This window comes from Lissotriton vulgaris, chromosome 10, assembly GCF_964263255.1.
Source record: "Lissotriton vulgaris chromosome 10, aLisVul1.2, whole genome shotgun sequence".
Taxonomy (NCBI): Eukaryota; Metazoa; Chordata; class Amphibia; order Caudata; family Salamandridae; genus Lissotriton; species Lissotriton vulgaris.
The window spans coordinates 966440368-966461867 of record NC_141698.1 but is presented as its reverse complement, the minus strand read 5'-3'; positions in this window follow the sequence as shown (position 1 = coordinate 966461867).

The following is a 21500-nucleotide window of genomic DNA, read 5'->3' as shown; positions in this document are numbered from 1 at the left end:
TTAGCCTTACTGCTTTTGCCAAGCTACCAAGGGGGTGAGCAGAGGTTATCTTGGCGTGTGACTTCCTTGCCCTGACTAGAATGGTGGTTTCTGCCTGGCTTTGGCGTCAGCCTTAGCCTACCAGAAATAGCCAGTTCTAACATTGGTGGCAGCGGTGGGATTTGGACTTGTGTTTGCGCAGTGCCATAGCGACAACTGGCTACATTACAAAACTCTGCAATTTTTTTTTCAGATAGTCACATATTTGGGATTATTCTTTTCGATTTTTTTAATCAAGAGTGTCATTTTCTAATGTGTTCCTGCGCTTTATGTTTAGTGGCAGATGAGAGAAAGTGACAGGGCAGGACGCCAGTAGAGGGGGAGGTTCCTATAGATTAGGAATCCCTTGCTGGGTCCAGTGTCCAATCCCAAATCCTGTCCCTGTGTGGGTAGATGGAAGAGAGGGAGTGTGAGGAGAAATGACTAGCTCAGGAGGGTGGTTGTTCCCTGAGTGTAGTGTGTGTGTCTGGATTCCCCAGTGTGGTAGGATCCAGTGGTGGCAGCTTAATAGTGTCCAGTACATTTGTTCCCCGCCCTGCTCCCAGAGTTTGGTACCTGTGTCACGTGTGGTCAGGTTGAGGAATGAGGGGTGGTAGAAACTGCCTTACCAGTCCGAGGGGGGGTTGTGTGTGAATGAGTGGTGTGTTGAACTGGAGGAGTTGGTGTGAGTTTTTTTTTTAAGGAGCTTGCACGTGAGGTGTACCTCTGGTGGTGTGCAGGAGGTCCTGCAGAGGCACTGGACAAGAAGGTAGATGTCTGGTGGTGTGCTAGATGTCTTGCAGAGGCATTAGGAAGTGGTTCCAAAAGGAGTGGCTTGTGTATCTGATGATCCTGTGAAGGGGAAGAGGTTACTGTGTAACCCAGCTAGGTCCCAGTAGTATGGTAGGGGTGTAGGGGGTCATGCCCTGTCTCAGTGGAGGCGGAGTGAGTGTGGGACGGTGTGTCCCACGTTGGCCTGAAACCCTATCTCAGGACCTGGAGGGTTCCCTAAGGGAGCGCCAGGTCAGGGGCCTAAGCTGTACATTGGTCATTTGAGGAGGATCTTCCTGTGTCTAGAGGACGGGGATTGTCTGTAACCAGAACTCCGGCGGTCCTAGTGTTGGGCAGTACCGCTCCTAAGTGGAGGGTGCAGAAGTCCTGGCTCGCTGAGCATTTGACCGTCTAGAGTGCTTGACCATTTGTGGGGCCTCTGGAGGTAGTTCCCCGAGGAGGGGGGAAAGCCAGTTTGGGGTTGTGGCCTGACCTGGAGGGAGTACTGGAGGAGAGTGTGTCCCTGATACGCCGCTGGCGTGTGCTCTGTCTAGCCTGAGACATACTGGGCCTGTAGTCATGGAACTGGAAGGGGGTGCAGAGGGACGGTGTCCTTACTTCTGACCCCGGTGCAACCTGAGGGTTTAGATCTTAGGTTGGGAGATTAGGAAACTTCTAGGTCAAGAGGAATCTCTGCCAAAGTGGATCAGCTGAAGAGGCTGAGGGGGCTGCCCTTGCTGTGTGTTCTGGGGCTCACCTGCAGTTTGTTGTTTCCACTAAGGTAGAGGAAAGGGGGCTTTGCGTGTGCTGTGTCCCCCACCTGCTTGAAGAAGGACTGTGCTGTGTGCTTTGTACCTCAGAAGTGGAATAGTTTCCAGGTGGTAGACCAGTGATGGAGTGAGGTCCTGATCTGGTAGGAGAATTGTGTTCTGGTGTAGTGCTTTTCTGTGAGGGTGCGGAAACCCAGAAGTAGAGGTAGGGTGGGGCATTCTTGCCCGTGACCTCTGGTCAGCCTGAGGGTATGGTCCCTAGGTTAAAGGATCAGTGGTAGTTGTAGCTACACTGAGGAAGAGTGGAGAATGGCTATTGTGTGCCAGGGGTTACTGCCCCCCGCTCTGTGGATTGGTTAGGACCTGTGATATTTGGATGTTCTTGGCTGTGGATGACTAGGGAGTACCAGTGTGGTATCCTAGTTGTGTCAGAGAGTTATTGTTTGGAGGTAACCAGGTGGGTTCAGAGTGGCGTAAAACCGGAGGGTGTCCCTGCCGTGCAGGTCCGTGTCCGTGTTTTGTCGCCCAAAGCAAGGAAGCCCATCAGTGGAGTGATTGGTCTAACCTGCGTTTTGGCTGGAAGGGGGTTGTGTTGGACCCGGCCCTTTGGGCAGGTTCACCCCCAGACTTTTTGCTTTTTCCTAGCCTGTTTCTGGAACCTGGTTGTGGTGATTTTAGGCCTCTGCGTACTTTTTTACTGTGGTACAGTGTAAAGTGCTTGAGCTCTCTGTGAATGAGTGGTGAGTGACCTGCCCTCCCATAGGAATGAATGGGGAATATGTATGCCCATGGTAGTTCCTGATGTGAGGGGAGTGCAGGGTCAAGTTTGATATGTACGAACTCGTGAGACTGAATGCTGCAAAATGGTATATGTGGCATGAGTGTGTCTAGTCTAGAAGTGCCTCTTTTAGAAGTTGGCATATTAATATCTGTGTAATTTGTGTCTAGCGTGTGATTGGCTGGTGAGCTTGGTCCAGGAGTGCCTGGGCCTGCTTGTGGATTGACTGTCTAGTTTGAGGGTGACAGGGGCTGGGGAGCCCAGGAGGTTGTCTGAGTCAGCCCGTGGATGAAAGGCAGCATCTGCTGCCAGGGAAGTGGGAGGAGATGGCACCTGATAGTGAAGGGCTGTGCCTGCCTGACTACAAAGCTGGCTCCACCTCCCGCTGGGCGACTGTCACCTCTGTCCCTGATACTGAAGGGACTTCCCTATAACTAGTTCTAGCTGGTTCTCACACTGCCTGCTTCAAAGGACTTCAAAGACTTTTCACTGTATAAGAAGGGGCTGTGTCCCCTTCCAAAATGTTCTTGTTTCTAACTTGAATCTGCCAGGGGCATGCTGCTGCTGGGGCCCAGGGGAATCCCTGGGCCCTGCCCAGCTCCTGGACACCTGATGGACTGATGGGGGACTCTTCCTGACTGTCCCCCTGCTTACTGGACTCCTGAAGGACTTATTGCTGGGACCTGCTGTGTGCTGTCCTTGCTGGGGGCTGACTGGACTCTGCCCCCTTTGTTCCAGTGGAGACTTTATTGTTGGACTTGCTGTGTCCCTGGGACCCTTCTTGATGCAGGAGTCGTTCCTGTGGGCTTGTCTATGCCCCTAGCGCCTTGAGAGCGCTCTTTGCGATATTACGGGCGTTTTTAGCGTCTCACGCCCGATGCGTGAGACTTGGCAGGTGCCTACCCTGCGATGTTGCCCGTATTTGGATTATCTATCCTGCGAGTGCCCACCTCGCTTATTTTGGATTTATTGTCCTCTGGCAGGTGTCTACCCTGCCAGGGACCTTGCCGCGATATTGTTTAATTTCCACGAGGGAGCCCACTCCTCGGGAAACTGTGCCTGCGCCTGCCTATCCAAGGAAAGGGCCGCCACGCTGCCCGCGGTGACCCGGAAGCGCTTGGCCGGCAGGCCAATCCGGTCACGGCCGGCCGGAAGTCCCACCCCCGCAGCAGAGAGAAGGATGGCAGCCGGTTGAGGGGCTCCTCTGACCTGAGGGAGCCCCGGTGACGAGAGGAGGAAGCATGGCGGCCGGATCGCAGGGCTCCCGTGATGCGAGGGAGCCCTGCTGCAGCTGGGAGACCTCCGGAGAGGAGCCTTGCGAGGGAGGAGCGGAGGGGGTGCGGGGCACATTATCGGTGCCCGCCCCCACTGCAAATCCGTACCGGCAGCAAGGAGGGCGGCGGAGAATGCAGGCGGGGCTCCGGTGGAAAAGGAGAGCCCCCCTCTGCTGGAGAGGACGCCGCCAGTGAAGCTGAGCCCCCCTCCGACCAGCGCGGTGAGTGTGAAGGGCTGAGGAGTAGGCGGGGAGCTCAGAGGATGGCGGCGCACGAGTGGGGCCCGATGTTGTTATAGAGGGTGGGGGGCGACGGGGCACATTGCCGGTGCCCGCCCCTCCTGCCGGTGATTTTGAGTCCACGAGTCAGGGCGGCCCCAGATGGCAGTGGGTCGCCCCAACGCTGAATAGAGCCTGTAAGGCTCCCACGAAGGGCATTGTTTGTGTGTGCGTGAGCTCTGGGGGCATCTTGTTTTTGCTCTAGTCCCCCGTGAGGGGCTCCAACGACCCAGCAATTGTGTTTAAGAGCCCGTGTGGCTCCAACGCTGGGTGCACAGTAGTTGTGTGGAGTTCCTTTTGTGGTGTGCCTAGTATGTTGTTGCTGTTGTGCCCTGGCGCAAATGCTTTACACATTGCCTCCGAGTTTAGCCTTACTGCTTGTGCCAAGCTACCAAGGGGGTGAGCAGAGGTTATCTTGGCGTGTGACTTCCTTGCCCTGACTAGAATGGTGGTTTCTGCCTGGCTTTGGCGTCAGCCTTAGCCTACCAGAAATAGCCAGTTCTAACACTCCGTATGCGGTTCCGTCCGCTCCGCCTGATGACGATGAGGATTCTGAGTCAGAACAACGAAAGGCACGGGACACCAGTTCTATGCTGTCTGTTGAGCATTCATCCGGACTCAGACAGGCCGCTCATAGAGCGCGTCTTAGTTCTGCTCCTACTTCCGATCTTTTAGATAGCATAAAAGGGTGGCAGGAAAGGGAGCAGTTATATTTTACTGAGACGTTTGCTTCGGAAATTATTCAATTTTTTCAGAAATTTTCTACAGACCTAGAACCTGCTGATGTAGCAGCTGATTATAAGCAAATGCGTGATGGTCTTTTTGTTCTCTCGCAGGTGACTGATGCGATCAGGCGTTTGGTTAACTTATGAACTGAGGCGGCTCGCTTGAAGGAGGAGAAAAAGACTGCAGATGCAGCTGCACGGACATCTCAGACCAGGGGGTTGCAAGCTTCTATCTTCGAAACAGATAAGACAATGATAGTTCATGCAAAACCTATGCAGGAAGCCACGCCACTGTATGTTCCTCCTAAAGGAGCGGGTACAAGTGATGATAAAAGTTCTATTGATGCTAAAGGTTATTTTATCTAAAATTGGGTGTATACTCCCTGGAATAGGGCAGATGTGATGGCACTTAAAGCTGCATTACCTGACCCGTGGAAAAATCCAGCCGCTTCTATGAGGAAGTTGAGGGAGACATTAGCTCTTGCACTATGACTCTGTGTGATATTGATTTATTTTTGGATTGATACTGCCGCCGGATATGTGGAGGACCGTTCGTAAAGTTAATGATCATGCAACTTTTGGTGCGGAATGGAGGGATTTAGAACAAATGAATGGGGACAGGCAGCCTGCTCAAAAGCCATGTCAGTTGATATTCGATCTTCCCGCAGCTATATCAGTTAAGCTAAAAACAATTATTCCCCCTAAAAAGATAGATTGGACTGTTCTAGCATCGTGTAAGCAAAAGGTAGATGAATCGGTTTCTGATTTCATTTCGCGCTTTGAGGAAGCATTTCATGATTTTAGCGGTCAGTCCTTGACAGATGAAACAGGCAGACATCTCTTTTTTGATAACTATGTTACGAACTTGTTACCAGGGATAGCTAGCCATTTAAATGCCAGTGAAAGCTCTTGGACTACATCTTCTCCAACATCTGTTTTAACTATGGCCCAATATTATGAGTGTCAGGAATTAGAAACGAAAGGTAGTGAGGACAAGAAATCTAAGGAATTAAAAACGAAGGTTATGTTGGCTCAAGCTTATGCTCCGCCTTCTGGAGGTTATGATAGAGGCGGACGTGGATCTTTTAGTTCTTCTTACACTCTTTCGAATTTGTCTATCAACCAATGTGCATAATGTAAGAAATTTGGGCATTGGGCGGCCGATTGTCCAGTATTGCGTTCCCAATAGAGTTCACGAGGTCGGGGACAAATGAGAATCGCTCAGGATATTCAGGGCCTCGGGGCCTAGGGGAAATGCGAATGATCGCGCTAGATTTGATACTAATGTACGAGTGCAGGATGGGTTTAACACTTTTTTTTAATTTCAAATCATTTTTATTTTTCATAACAGAAATAAAAAGTACAAAACAATACAATAAGGAGCAAAGAAGCATAAAAGATATTACAAACGATTCTCCAAGTACAAAGATCTGATTATGCTAGAGAAAAAATGGTGAGTGAATCATTGACTCATCAGTGTAGCAGACCAACCTAAATAAACAAAAAGAGACATCAACAAACTTCAGTGGTCATACAGTTACATATATGGAAATACATTCGCAGTTGTCTATCGAGAAGATGGCCCCTGCTCGTGAGCTTCTTGTTGTTACTACTCCAGTCCCAGAGGATCACCACTTTTACACCCTTCCGTATCATGAGCAGAAACATCGTCAATCTTATCTTAATAACACTTTTGTTCAAATGTTGCATCATACTCATAATGCCACAAACACTACCAACTGTTGGGTATGTGGAATGATACCTGCGCATCAAAAGAAAGGAGGAACACCTTTTATTCCTCTTCCTTTCTCACATAATGGTTCTTGTCGATACTGGTATACGCTTTTGTTTGCATCTAGAAGGCCTACAGTGGGTGGACTTCTTTTTTGCTTAAATGAAGTGTGTTATCAAGACAAAGATGTTTATCCTCAAGCTAATGGAACTAAATGGGAATGGGAGGAATACCGAATGGACAATATTTCCATGCCATATGTCTTCACCAACACAAGAGACTCTGCCGAAAGTGAACAATTTGTGATTACTGTTGCAAAGACTAAAGCAGATTTATGTGTATGAAGTATTGGACGAATTCCAGTTGGAATAAGCGATTGTATCACAATTTTAGATATTGAGGGTGTAAATGAGAGTTCTTTTTTAACTTCACATAGCACATACCTCGTATGTGGCAATTATGGATATCATCGACTACCAATTGGATGGTCGGGTATATGTTTTCCATCTTTTCCATTACCTCCTGTGTTTCTGGCACCTGCATCCAATCATCGAGATTTTAAACTGTTTAATGATATTACTATAAACAGCTATAAAAGGACAATAAGTACTGATGAAGTAGACCAAACAGACACTAGTCTACAACAATGTGTTGATTTCAATTTAGGTTTGTTCTCTTTTTTAGGTGCTACATTGAATAGTAGGAAAGTGAGACGATTAACTAGAGTTGTAGAAGTTGTTACTAATCTGACAGCTATAGCGCTTGGAAATATTACTGAGGAACTGCAAATTGCAAGAATTGTAGCGCTCCAAAATCGTATGGTGTTAGATGTGATGTTAGCTGATCGAGGTGGTGCATGTCGAATTATCGGTAGTAGTTGCTGTGTCTTCCTTCCCGATAATTCGCCCTCAGTATATGATGCAATATTTAAACTACATAAAATTGCTGCAGATATTCACACAAAGAATGGTACCTGGACTTTTGCTGGATGGTTTTGGGCTCTAGTCTCTGCTTGGGGTTGGAAAGTACTGACTATTCTATGTATTGTAATTGCAGTATTTTTCACCTGTTGTATGTGTATTCATTGTGCAACAATGCTTTGTTCCATGTGTATTACTGCCTGTATACCAGCCAAGAAGGATGTTACAGGAGTGAAAGCACAACACATGTTAGATAAGGAAATAGCTGAAATGATGAGTATTGATATACAGGATGTATATTTAGATTATCCCAGAAAAGCGAATGTCTTCAGCTAATGCTGAAAGGGTCGTCTGTTATAATTTAACAGCGACTAGGTTAAGCATTAGCAGAAGACATCTGAGTTTTAGCTATTATCGTGACATTCAGTGGACTCCATTTTGTATTCATGGCAGCCATTTTGTTCGCTACATACTGACGCGTGTCGACCATATGCTTTGTCCTAACTTCCTGTCAACTGCACTTGGAATCTGCCCGGCGACGAGTTATATTTAGCATCCCCCACTTTGGCGCATGCCCAGTAGGGTCTACATCTGTTAGTGATTAGTCCCAGACAGGAATGTGTTTACCAGTTCCCAAAACCGTTAGCTCCTCCCACTGATCAATTGTACCTTTCTATATTACCTTATATGTACATAAAACTTGCTTATGTGTATGTACCGCCTTCTTTTGAGCCCCTGTGTGGGTATAAATGGACCATGCTCTTTTAGTTCGGTGTGCTACTTCTTGCAATACCGAAGGGTACTTTCTGAACCGTAGCACCACCTCATGATGATATCTTTTCTATTCCAGTTTCTGTGCCAACTTCTTCCTATTTGTCTGAGGACTTTCTGCAGAGAAGGGCGAACCCCTTGCACTGGTGGGCCTTGCTGGGGCTCCCTACTACAACCCTAAGGGGCCAAATTCCATCTGTTGCATAGTCAAATCTCCACTCACATCACAAGGTCAACTCACATTTGTTGGGATCAGGGGAATATATTTTCCCATATTCTGACTTTTAGGAGCATTACCTGGGGCACTTACTCCAGTAGGCATAGTCAAATTTTGTGTTGTATTAATTCATTATATAATCGCCACGGGTATCTTCAGGTGGTGCCTCTTCTCCCTCTCTAAAAGTATTGTCACATCTCCACTGGTCAGATACCATATGACTTTGAACCATTTCATTTTTTCATCAATAATGTCAATAATTACAGATAAAATCACGTTTCACACCAATAAATAACTGTTCATGATTTCCATCTGTCATTCCCAACCAACACCAACGAGTCACCCTATGACATGGTAAACTAATAATAGCGCTGATACACACCAACCGATCAATCTCAGCGTGACACACTGTGACGTCAATCTCACTTCTTCCAGCAGTTTACCCTCCTTTTCAATTTCATGAACGACCTGTTCTCAACACTAAGCACATAACCCAAAATGCAAAGCAGCTTCAACAAACATTTTTATCTGTTCCACTGAGGAAATCAATAGTATTTAATCACTCAAGAAATGGCTCTGAGAAACACTTTCTGGCCAATTCAGGTACACACTTGAGTAAAATCGTGACCAGTGGGAATCACCTGGACTGATGCAGCTTCTCCCTGTGCAAATGATCCACTATACCAACCGCACCTTATTCTCACGCAAAGATGAATGTCCCTATCTCAATTGTGAACACAAATAATAGTAGGCAGGTGCACAGCTATAGGCTTAAATCAAGTTCAAAAATGTTCAGCAAAGATTCATAGGGTTGGGTGCTCCCTCAGGAGGCGTGTCTCAATTGTGCCATCGACAATGTCTTATGACATGCACCACAAAATGCAGCAGACAATGTTCTACACTTTTTATTACCATTGCGGGATCTTGGGCCACATTGAACCCGAAAACAACTTCAACTTCTCTGTATTAAGTGGCACACTCCCCAACATTCAAAATATCTCCGGCAGACATCACACAATCTCCACAACAACACCAAAAAGCTAAACATAAGCTACTGCAACATTCAGCCCTATTAATGCTCACTCCTCTGCTGTTATGACTATCTCCTGAACTGCTGGAACCTCTAAACCGACACATCGGCTCTAAGCACTGGGACTGGGTTTGGACTGAACTAGAATGGGATATTCTAACACCCCCTACTTCAGTCACTAACTATCCTCATTCTACTACCATTCTGATAGAGCACTGAACCCATCTTACAATTTATCCTACGATTAACCGTTGATAGTTGCCTGAGAGGTGGAGGGGACTTAACATCAATCTAGCAATTTAATTTACAATATAACCTATTTGAGTACACATTAAGGACCTGGAATTGCTAAGAGAAATGAAAGGAGTTTATTACAAATTAAGGGCCGAACTAATATATATAAATCTCAAAACCATCTTTTAGAGCTACAAAATCACCACAGGTATACTAAAGGATCAAATGAAATTAAGTCATTAAAGCATAAAGCATACAAAAAATTCAGTGGTGGCAATACAGAAGATAGAAATTTAATTTGATTGTCAGTGTACAGGTTTCGATCCTGCTGTCTATACATGGATAAATCAAAAGTCTCCTAAACTAGTTCTAAACTAAAGTTGAAAACTAGGGAAACGTAGTTAAATCAGGGACAGCAAGAAGGTGTCAGCATAGTGGAGACTTCAGTTGCAGTTATCTAAAAGGAGGCAAGGTATAGCATGAAGCCACACAGTGGACATATGAGCAGAGAGGTCTAAACCTCTCAGAATCCAAAGGGTATCTGCTCTAAAGACTAAATTGTGAACTCCTATCAAACCCACAGAAAATTTGAGAATTCCACATCATCAACTCCAGTAGATTTCTACCTTCTCACAGTAGAAATTGGCAACGTCACTCAGTTTTCCCATCCTACGGAATGAATATCTGGATGACCGTGGATGTCTCCCTGTTCCTGATACGACGTGAACATTAGTTTTCTCTTTGTTAGCGCCTCTCATTCTTGACAAACATTCTCATCCTGGGACCTCACTATTTCTGATACAGAAAATACCTTTCACTAACCATGAGATTATGTGAATGCACGTATAGAAGAAAGAACATTGCAACACAAGCAAACTTTCACATTGAAGGTTAAACATTGAACACCAAGGTACACATGTACGACCGAGTCATTTTGTGAGTTTCTAATTGCATTTTTTTGCAACTCGCAATTAGGAACTCTCAAAATGTGATGTACTAATATGTCTCAGTCACATTTTGTGATTCCCAATAGGGTCGCAACTGACTTACCTCATCAATATTCATGAGGTAGGTTGCAATTTGTGTCCCATTGGGAACTGCTAAAGGCACAGGGATGGTGGCCTGCAGGGAACAACGGACCACCATGTCTGTGTCTGCTTTTAAATAAAGCACTTTTTTATGTAGCCCATTTTCCTTAAAGGCAAACGGGGTGCATTTCAAAATGAAAAATGAAACGTTTCGGTTTCATTTCATGTGAGTAGGTAGTGGATCGTGAGACCACTGACCTGCTCTTAAAAAACATTTTCGCTACATTCAAAAAGTGGAAGGTGTCACCCCTTTGATCCCCTTCCCATTTGCGACTGGCTCACCACCTACTTGAAGTAGGCAGGAAACTGTGAATGTTTTGTGACCGCATTCCACTCGCAAAACATTCATACATCCCCTTGCTAATCACTATTATGATGGGATGCCCTTGACATGCCCCATCCTATTTTGCAAGTCAGTAATACTACCGACCCACAACATAGGGTTAGTAAATACTAAATAGCTCTTTCGCAGTCGCAAACAGGCCCAATCTCCATTTACGACCGCTAACACCCGTCGTACATGTGGCCCCAAAATTTTACGGCCTTTGGTTAAGCTAACTTAGTAAAATAGTCAGTGTAAACATAAAATAAATGTAAACATTAATATTGGAATACATGAGTCCATAAAATGAAATTTCAGCAAAAGCAGTATAACTTAAAGTGCACAAGTGCAAATGTAAATGGGAACTACAATTTGTGCCATTATAACAAAGGAATTAGAGCACAATCTTATGTGAATAATTATTTCTACAGTGAATACACTCCAGTAGTATGTTTAATGGTTCATTCTACATTACTAGGATTAAGGCACATAAAATATATGGCACTAAGTGCACATAAATATTACACTTCCTTGATGTGTAAGGGTGGAGCAAAAAATTACGTTGCTCCAAAGGATTGCACAGACACAAAACAGAAGCATGAAGTGATCACTTAAACCAGTCCCTAGCCTTTCTATTTACAATCAAATAACCCCAAACATGTTGAGAAAATGTAGCCAAGATGCTAAAGTTGGATGCATTTTGTGTTCCTGGTAGCTCCAAAGAATGTGTTATATCTATTCATAGGGCAAGTGTCAAATTGCTCCTTCCTAATCTATCAATACAAAATGAAAATAAATGTTTTGCCTAAAACCTGGCTCTAGGTTGAATATTTTAAAAATGGACAACATCTACCTTCTTCACTTCATACTAGATAAACATTACAAATCAAATGACCTGGTGTGAAATCATCATGTGCAGTTTGCCATTGTATAAATACCATGTTCTTCATTCTCTTTTACACAAGCAGCAGGACTTATAAAAAGTTATTTTTCCTGCTTTTCTAGTACCAGTGCAAAATGTGTTACATTACCCCTGGATGAGAGGAATATATATATGTACTTGGAAATGTGCTTGAGACTTGGAAAGGATGGTAGAAGCAAACACTTAACTGTGGTGACGAAAAACAAGGTAGAGCATAGGCCATTGCTGGGAATAGCTGAGACCCTCATGAAGGGATGGTGCTGCTCTTCCAAGTGGCAGGTCACAGATTCCTGCAAGAAAATAAACAAGGTAAAGCCAGGAGTAAGGACAGCTGGGTGTACAGCTCTCCGAGTGGCCATTGCTCATATTATGGGTTTCTAGCTGCCGGTTGAGGATCTGGCGACTGCATGTGGCCTGCAGGGGCCTAAAGTGACTAAAATCGGTTATGACTAGGCCAACTGGGCATGAGGCCTACTGACAGGGCTAAAAATGGCAGTTGTGTAGTGTAAATAAAGTAAAGCCAAGTGCTGAACATGACTGTGGACACGAGTGAGGGATAGCTAGGCTGAAAAGCTAGAACACTACGTCAGCAATCTGATACAACGCTGGGTGGAAGACATAAGGGGCAAGGAGAGGTTGTAGTTTATTACAACAGTTAGTTAGTTCTGCTTGGGGATCAGAAGGTGAGAAATCTATCAAATCATGCCCTATAAACTTAGCTGCTAGTGTCTAAGGCATGGTGAGGTGGGTGAAAGGCATGTGGAGGTGTGAGAGGCACAGTAAGACGTTACCTGATTCTACATGAACAGCATGCACTCATTTTTTAGTGCTCTCCATAACTGCAAACTCTTACCTTGCAGGAACTTCACACTGTTAGCTCAAGATAAACAAGGTGTGTTGTTGCAGGATTCCTCTGGGAGTGATTCTTGTAAATCAGTGGGAAGAGGGGGATTAGTATGCTTATGGGTGGGTGTCTGTTTCCAGTAGCGGCTTGTACAGGTAAGAGCGGTGAGCGGTGGTGGATGTCGACAGACGAAAGGATAAGTAACATGAAATAAATAATTAAATAAAACCACTTACCTTGCGCTCACTGTATCACTGCATCGCTGTGCAAGCCTCTTCTGTCTGTTTATCATGTTCTTCAGTATCTGTGATGGAGGCTAGTTACTTGGGGTCCACAAGCAGTTTGGGTGTTGTTAGATGTTAGATGTTAGATGTTAGGTTGGTCTTTTATAGCGCTCAGCTACTCCAAAGGAGTGTCCCGGCGCTTTAATTAGTGACCAGAAAAGACAGACATCAACAACATACGACAGAACTACTGCAATGAGTAGAGAGCTCCAGCACTGGAGAGAGAGAACACTATCGGGCAAAGAGCCATGTTTTAAGGCCCTTCCTGAAGGCCAGTAGATTGGATGTGCTGCGCAGTGACAGTGGAAGAGAATTCCAGAGCTGCAGAGCTCGCAGCCTGAAAGAGCGGCCTCCAATGCGCGCCTTTTTTACTCGGGGAACCTCAGCTAAAAACAGAGACTCAAATCTCAGAGAACGAGCCGGATGGTAAAAGGCAAGTCTCCTTTGGAGATACTGAGCTCCCGTGGCATGCAGGGCCTTATGGGCCAGTGTCAAGGCCTTAAACTCTATCGGCTTCCGGATGGGCAGCCAGTGGAGCGACTGCAATAGGCTAGATACTCCGGCACGTCTATTGAGGCCAAAGATAGCCCGTGCGGCCGCGTTCTGCACCACCTGCAAACGTTGCAGGAGATACTCAGGCAGGCCAAGATAAAGGATGTTGGAATAATCCAATCTTGAGCCAATTAATGCCTGGACCGTAGTCCTCCTGTGCTCTTCCGAGAGCAGGGAGAAGAACTTCCGGAGCATTTTGAGGAGACCAAAGCAGGTTCCCGAGAGAGCCAGAACCTGGGATTTTAATGTCAGTCCATTATCGATCTTAACTCCCAGATTCTTAGCTATCAGAGACACGTGTGCTGGAGGGAACATGTCAGCGGGCCACCATTCATGCCTGAGTTGCACTTGAGGCTGTTTAGCTGGAACCATTTAGAAACAGCCCCAAGGCACTCACGGATACTCTCTCCATCGAAATCTTCTCCTTTCTGGCATGAGAAGAGGAGCTGGGTATTGTCGGCGTAAGATACGATCTGGGCCCTGAAAGACTCCACCAATGTCGCCAAAGGGGTCATAAAGATGTTAAAGAGAGTCGGGCTCAACACGGAGCCCTGAGGGACTCCGTCTCCCAATGGCGGCATCTCGGCGGAGCTCGAAGAGTCCCAGACCGTTTGTCGGCGGTCGGCTAAGAAGGATCTGAACCAGCTGAGCACCGTCCCCCTCAGACCGATCTCAAAAAGTCTGGCGAGGAGACCCTCATGGGGGACGGTGTCGAAAGCCGCCGACAAATCAAGCATGACGAGCATGACTTTGCCTCCCAAATCCAGCGACTCTTTAATGGCCTCAGACACCTCCAGCAGCGCCGTCTCAGTGCTTGGGGCGGAAGCCAGATTGGGAGGAATGTAGAAGATCGTGGGACTCCAAATAATTGGAAAGCACAATATGTACGTGTTTCTCCAGGATCTTAGCCAGTGTGGGAAGAAGCGAAATAGGCCTATAATTGGCAGGATCCCCTAGGGCGAGGCCGGGCTTTTTAAGAAGGGGAATGACCATTGCCTGCTTCCACGCCTGCGGGACCCATCCTGCTTTAAGTGTACAGGACTGTACTATACTTTCAATGGGCCAAGTGCTAATTTTAGTTCTATCTCCCTCCATCATCTGAACATCTAGGGATGAACTACCTGGAAAAGGCCTCCTGGCAAGTGCATATGTACTCATGAATAAACAAGATGATGTCCTAGGGAAAATCCTAGGATCAAAGGGGTTAATTAGTCAAAATGGTGGGATGGAATCTGACCACCCAGCAAATCAGACATTTAGAAAAAGTAACCAACACTGTCCTATAGATTATGTGTTTGTACACACTTGGAATTATGCTAGGGTAAAAATGTTTAAGGTAATCCAGCGCAAAGAAAGTGACCATAATGCTCTGTATTGTGAATTAACATGGGGGCCTATAAGACACTGTGAAAGAGTCCTTCCTCAAACTATGTCATATCCAAAACGTCTGTCTACAAAACTAACTGATAAATGTTTAGCAAAATTAGCTAGCTTCCAACAGAATGTAATCATGGAGGAAGCAAGGGATTACAAGGCTTCTTGGTTTGAGGATAAAATTAATCAGGTTGTACAATGCCTCAGAGCTGTCGGTAAAAGACATATATGTACAATCAATTTTCTATATACACAAAACAATATCCAATCAAACAACATATACAACAATTGACTTGTTAAAAACAACACAACGATAGACATGGAGCTTATGTGTTCATTGATCTACAGGCGACAGCCTACAGAAATTCTGTCAGCTGGAAAATACATATAAGCCCAGGGATATGTACAAGTGTGTAAACAGAATATACAATTAAAAATACGTGGTATTTACAATTAAAAGGGATCAAAACATAGACTGTGTAGCTTTCCAACACGCGATTTCATTAAGCGGGAGACGGATTAAATTACCAACAATTGGTTTCATTATTTTGGGAGACGGATATGTACACACAGCACGTAGTGTGCTAGGCCTATGTGTGTACATGTGGCACAAGAAAAGGGGGGAACCAGAGTAAGTAAGAAGAGAGAGAAGAACGAATAGGGAGAGCATAGTATGCGGGCGCTGATTAGGTCTCAAACACTGTTGTATGCCAATGCTATTTCTTCTCTGTCTTTCTGCACCTTGCTATCTGCCATTGCCTTATTATCTTGCATCAATTAGACGCTCCTCACTTATTCGGGCTCTATGGCCTTAAGCCAAACAGGCTTGGATCATTGCTAACTTTACTAGGATCAAGTTGGTTATATTCCCATCGGACTAGAGACATCACACCCGAATAGGTGTTCGTTATTCAGACTATTTGTGTTTTGGTCTCCAGATCGAACACATTGTTACTTCATGCTCTTAAATAGGACCCATTCCATCACGGTTCCGTGAACCATGGCTTTGTCACACTTTTACTTCAATACCACACTCTTTGTATTTTCTTATCGTTATTCAAATGTTCTATTAATCCGAGTTTATCTGATCAAGTCGAATGAGATCATACAAAGTATGTCCATTTGCTTCCGCCGAGGGTTTTGTACCTCCCTTGCATAGCATTACTCGCTCGTTATATCCATAGGGGGAATACAGGCAAAGATGGCCGCCGCACTTTCGTCGTTCCTCCCAGCCTTTGCATCACATTATATGTACCCTCCTATAACATACTCTCGTTTTTTCGTTTCAACTAATTACTACTTTCGTCCATTTTCACCAAATAAACAAGGTCATTAGCATTACGTGCGATTTTTTCCGCTTCTTAACTTAATCGCTTTTATCTGCCGGTCTCTCACGCTACGGCATTTATAATACAGATGGCCGGTTATAGCAGTTATTCCGCTACACCTGGCTCTTTTGAAATATATATCTCCATTTATAAAATGGGAATTAGTTATTGAGGGGTACAAACAAACACGTTCTTCTTAGCCATTCCAATATGGCCGCCGCTTTGACACAGGTTTACATCGCGCATTTCCAATGCACAGCGATTTTGCGTGGGTGCAGTGGTGCGTGGTTCACAGGTGTAGACCCTCGGCATAATCACACTGGCTATATAACAGACGGGATGGGTTCACTACACTCGAACACGACGTCGCTGCGGGTGCTATATCGGGACGAGGGTCGTGGATGGGTGCCGGCCGTTTTAGCAGGAACGGTGAGTTTTGAATTCCCCCTCGCAACCGGGTTATCCGCTCTGTTAGCATCTTTTGCAGTAATTGCCCCCAGCACAAGGTCCCTCCCTGGATTACTTTTCCAGCTAAGTTATTCCTCGCTTAAGATTTAAGTTATTACTGCCCAACTTTGTATTGTATTTTATTCAAGGGGACTCGAATATTTTCTTGACAAGTTTCCTTGGACTTTATAAACTCCTTTGCTGCCAAGGACGCATATTTGTGAATATAGTTTATGCATTTGGACCCAAAACCGGGGACTGTATATACACTTAAGGTTGTATTCAATGGTTACATACAACCATGCAAATATTGCAGATGACGTTTCCTTATGTACCACTAGTTTCATTCAAATAAAAACTACATTCTACTCGTTCTTTACTTGACAGGCCTGCTGGAAAACACAGTGCCCACTCCCTCCTCCCTTGGACAATCAGGACATTCAGTCCACTACTAATTTCTATATCTACTCAGGTAATTTGATTTTGTTGCATCATCCATTTCCTGTTTTCCACTCTCTGTTAGCCAGGAGATGTTTGTAATTCTGTTAGTGTTTAACCACTATGCCTCACACAGGATGTTACCCTGCTGTCCAATTTTAATATCTTTCAGTAAACGACTTGAGACAAATAATAAAGTGATAAGACCGTTTTTACCACCCAGGACTCCCTACAAGCACTGCATTCATTGCGGATTAGCATGCTTACAGTAAGTAGATATTATCAAAAGATTGCTAGATTTAATAACAGGGACTCTTATGCCCCTTTCCCCCTCCCCCGTCCCCTGGTTTACCAGCTGTAAAGTTATTTCAAGCATCGGCATTTCAGTTGCTTAACAACACAATGACATATTTCAAGATGGTCATTTTTCCATTTTCATGTCCCTACCAAGGTCCAGCCTTGTTTAATTCACATTGGAATACACTAACAATCAAGAGGATTACACTATCCGGGAAGGCGTTCCTTGTATCCCGGTTCCTCCCATATTTCCCTGCATAAGCGACGTATCTTAAATCCAAAGGTAAATGAAAATTGGCTTTTGTGTAATGTAGTTATTTAAAGCTTGATGCATTTGGACCCTAGTTTCTCTTGGTCTCCTTCTCCCCCCTTTCTTCAACTGAATCTGCTTCAGTGATTATTGCCAATACTAAGCTTCTTACATGGAACTAGCCCAACCTCTACACAGGGTTTTCTTTTACTATGCTCTCCCTATTCGTTCTTCTCTCTCTTCTTACTTACTCTGGTTCCCCCCTTTTCTTGTGCCACATGTACACACATAGGCCTAGCACACTACGTGCCGTGTGTACATATCCGTCTCCCAAAATAATGAAACCAATTGTTGGTAATTTAATCCGTCTCCCGCTTAATGAAATCGCGTGTTGGAATGCTACACAGTCTATGTTTTGATCCCTTTTAATTGTAAATACCACGTATTTTTAATTGTATATTCTGTTTACACACTTGTACATATCCCTGGGCTTATATGTATTTTCCAGCTGACAGAATTTCTGTAGGCTGTCGCCTGTAGATCAATGAACACATAAGCTCCATGTCTATCGTTGTGTTGTTTTTAACAAGTCAATTGTTGTATATGTTGTTTGATTGGATATTGTTTTGTGTATATAGAAAATTGATTGTACATATATGTCTTTTACCGACAGCCCTGAAGAAGTCCCAGCTTGGGACGAAACGCGTCGGCTGTATATGTTTCACTGATAACTGAAAATAAAGATTTAAAGAAGATCAAGAACATCTCTCTGAAAAATATTTCTTCATTGTGCTTATATATCATCTGCACTGATCTTTTTGTTACCTCTTGCTGTGTGGTGCACCTTTGCGGTAGTTTTTCCTGTATTAAAATCCCTCAGGGATTAGGCATAGTGATGATGGGTGCCATCCAGTGTGCACACAATCCCCCTAATTAATTTAAGGGTTAACGAATATCACGGGGAGAAAATTAGTCAGGTGCTGATTTTAAGAAGGGTCCATCATTATATTCTGCTTTTTGTACAATGCCTCAGAGTTGACCTAAAAAAAGAAGGAAAAGAGTAATAAAGATATACAGTATAGTCAAAGAAAGCAAGAAAGTTGGTTTGATTCTGTGTGTAGAGAAAAAAAAGGATCATAAGGAGAGTTGAAAGATCCTTGTGGCTAAGGTACGAGCAAGAGGGTCTTAATAAATTACTTAAATTAAGGAAAGAATATTAACCACAAGTAAGGTCCAAGAAGAGAATATTTAAAGAAAAATGTTGGGAGAACCTATTGGAAACAAAAAAAACAAAAAATGTTAAAGGCTTCTGGAAGTCGAACCACGATGCCTCGGGTCGGACCCCAGAAAGCATGAGCTGTGTAGTCGATGAGGCATCCGGCGAGGATTACTTAGGCCAAATATATAAGGCAAAGTATGCACCTGTAATAAATAAGGAAAGAGCCTTCAGAGGAAGGGTAGCAAAAGAGTTAAAGCCATCCTTCTCCTCTGAAATAGTGAAGGAAACTATTAGGAAGTTAAACCTAACCCGAGCTGCAGGGCCAGACAACCTACCTGCTGTTGTAATGACTGATGGGCACAATTTTGGTTCTAGATGTTTTTAGCGGTCTTAGATTCAGGGATTATCCCAAAATCCTGGAGAGGGGCAGTGATAAGGCCCCTTCACAAGAAAGGTGACAGGAAGGACCCTTAGAATTACAGATTAATCAATCTGCTTGATATTGGAGTGAAAGTGTTCTCTAAAATAATCCTTGGCAGATTGAAGGACTGGGTGGAGCAACACTCAATAGTGCCAGTAGAATAAGGAGGTTTTAAGGAGGGGCACTCAACAATAGACCATTGCTTCGCTTTATGAGCTTAAGCGCGGAAATCCATGGAGCAGCAAGGAACATTATACTGCTGTTTTGTTGATTTTCGTGCAGCTTTTGATTTAGTCTACAGGGAGTGTCTTCGGAGACGTTAAGAAGCTACAACATCCCGGGAGAACTCCTAGCGGTAATTCAGGAGTTGCATAGTCAGAACTGGGCGCAGGTCATTAAAGATACAATGGGGTTTGACTCTGGAGATATCGATCAATAATGGCCTAAGACATGGATGCGTGTTGTCCCTGCTGCTTTTTTTTCAATCTTTCTTGCAGACATACCTTCCTTTTTGTTGACTGATAGAAGTGCAAGCCCAAAAGTAAATGGGAAAAATGTGTCTTGTCTTTTGTACGCAGACGATCTGGTGATCCTGGATCAGTCAGAGTTGGGTGTGCAAAGGAAGTTGAATGCGTTCATCATTTACTGCGCAACCAAACGTCTCACAGTGAACATGGACAAAACAAAAATCCTGTGCTTTGGGAAGAGAAACCAAAAGTTCAATTGGTTTCTGGGGCAAACGGAATTAGAGATAGTCAACGAGTATAAATATCTCGAAATATGGTTTGACAAGTCTCTAATATGGGACACGCACCTGGAAGTCCAGAAAGTAAAAACCCTAGCCTCAATTTGTGGGCTGAAAACTTTTAATCATAGCTATGGCACTATGTCCCACAGACCATTGCTGAAGGCTTACAACGCAATGATCCCCCCACAAATACAGTATGGAGCAGAAATCCAATGCCTAGGAGGGAAAGGTACCTGGGACAGGGAGGAAGGGAAATGTTTAAAAGCACTGATGTCATTGCTTAGCGCATCAATCAAACAGGCAATTAGACAGGAGCTAGACATGACCTCATGGAATGTCCAGGTACAAGTGAGCCTATTTAGATTCTGGAAAAGGCTGGGGACAGGTGAAGAATCGAAAGTGTCACAATGGTATATGAAGGAGATTCAGATAAGTGAATTAAAGTGGGCGAAAGTAACAAGAAAGAAGTGATATACCATTTGTGATAAGTTAAATTCGACTATTGATCCGCAGTCCCGGCATATTGAGGAATCAAAAAGCGAACTCAAAGCTTTAGGGAAGGAATTATCTAGATTGAATGACATGGAGTACCTGACAAAGAAAGAGTCTGTGCGATTTATGAGTAATAGCTGGAGGAAAGAAAAGTGGTACCGCTATTTAGACATTTTACCAAACCCATGGTTCAGAATGGAATTATTAAGGGTGAGAATTGGTATCAATCCTGTTCGGTAAAATGACAAATTGAAAAGGGAACTGATATATGAAATAAATAATTAAATAAAACCACTTACCTTGCGCTCGGCACATCGCTGTGCAAGCCTCTACTGTCTGTTTATCATGTTCTTCGGTATCTGTGATGAAGGGTAGTTAGTTGGGGTCCACAAGCAGTTCGGGTGTTGTCCCATCCTGCTTTAAGTGTACAGGGCTGTACTGTACTTCCAATGGGCCAAGTGCCAATTCTAGTTCTATCCCTCTCCACCAGCTGAACATCTAGGAATGAACGACCTGGAAAAGAACTCCTGGCAAGCGCGTAACTACTCATATTTAAGATGAAAATTGGGAAACCGTAAGAATTCACCTAGGCGTTGTCACCTTGCCAGTATGTTGTGGCTACTTCAAGTCTTCCTTGGCCCATTATGGAAGAAAGCCAGTGGAGAGGCGCATGCAACCGTTCCTTTCCCTCCACTTCAAGCACTGTGGCAGCCACATGGGTGTGGAGTGGTTGCCCCCTAAACTCCCACCCCCACCACCACCTTCAGTTATACTTGAAATATGCACTTGGGCAAAGATTGCTGTTCGTTATCACCAGTTTGCCTTGTAGAACATAATAGTAATCTGAACCAGTGATGGAAGGCTAGCATTTTAGTAACATTTTTGGTAAGAATGCTAGTTCCTATATGTGTACACGGTGTATGAGTATGTGTCCCAGCATTTATTTAAAACGAAAT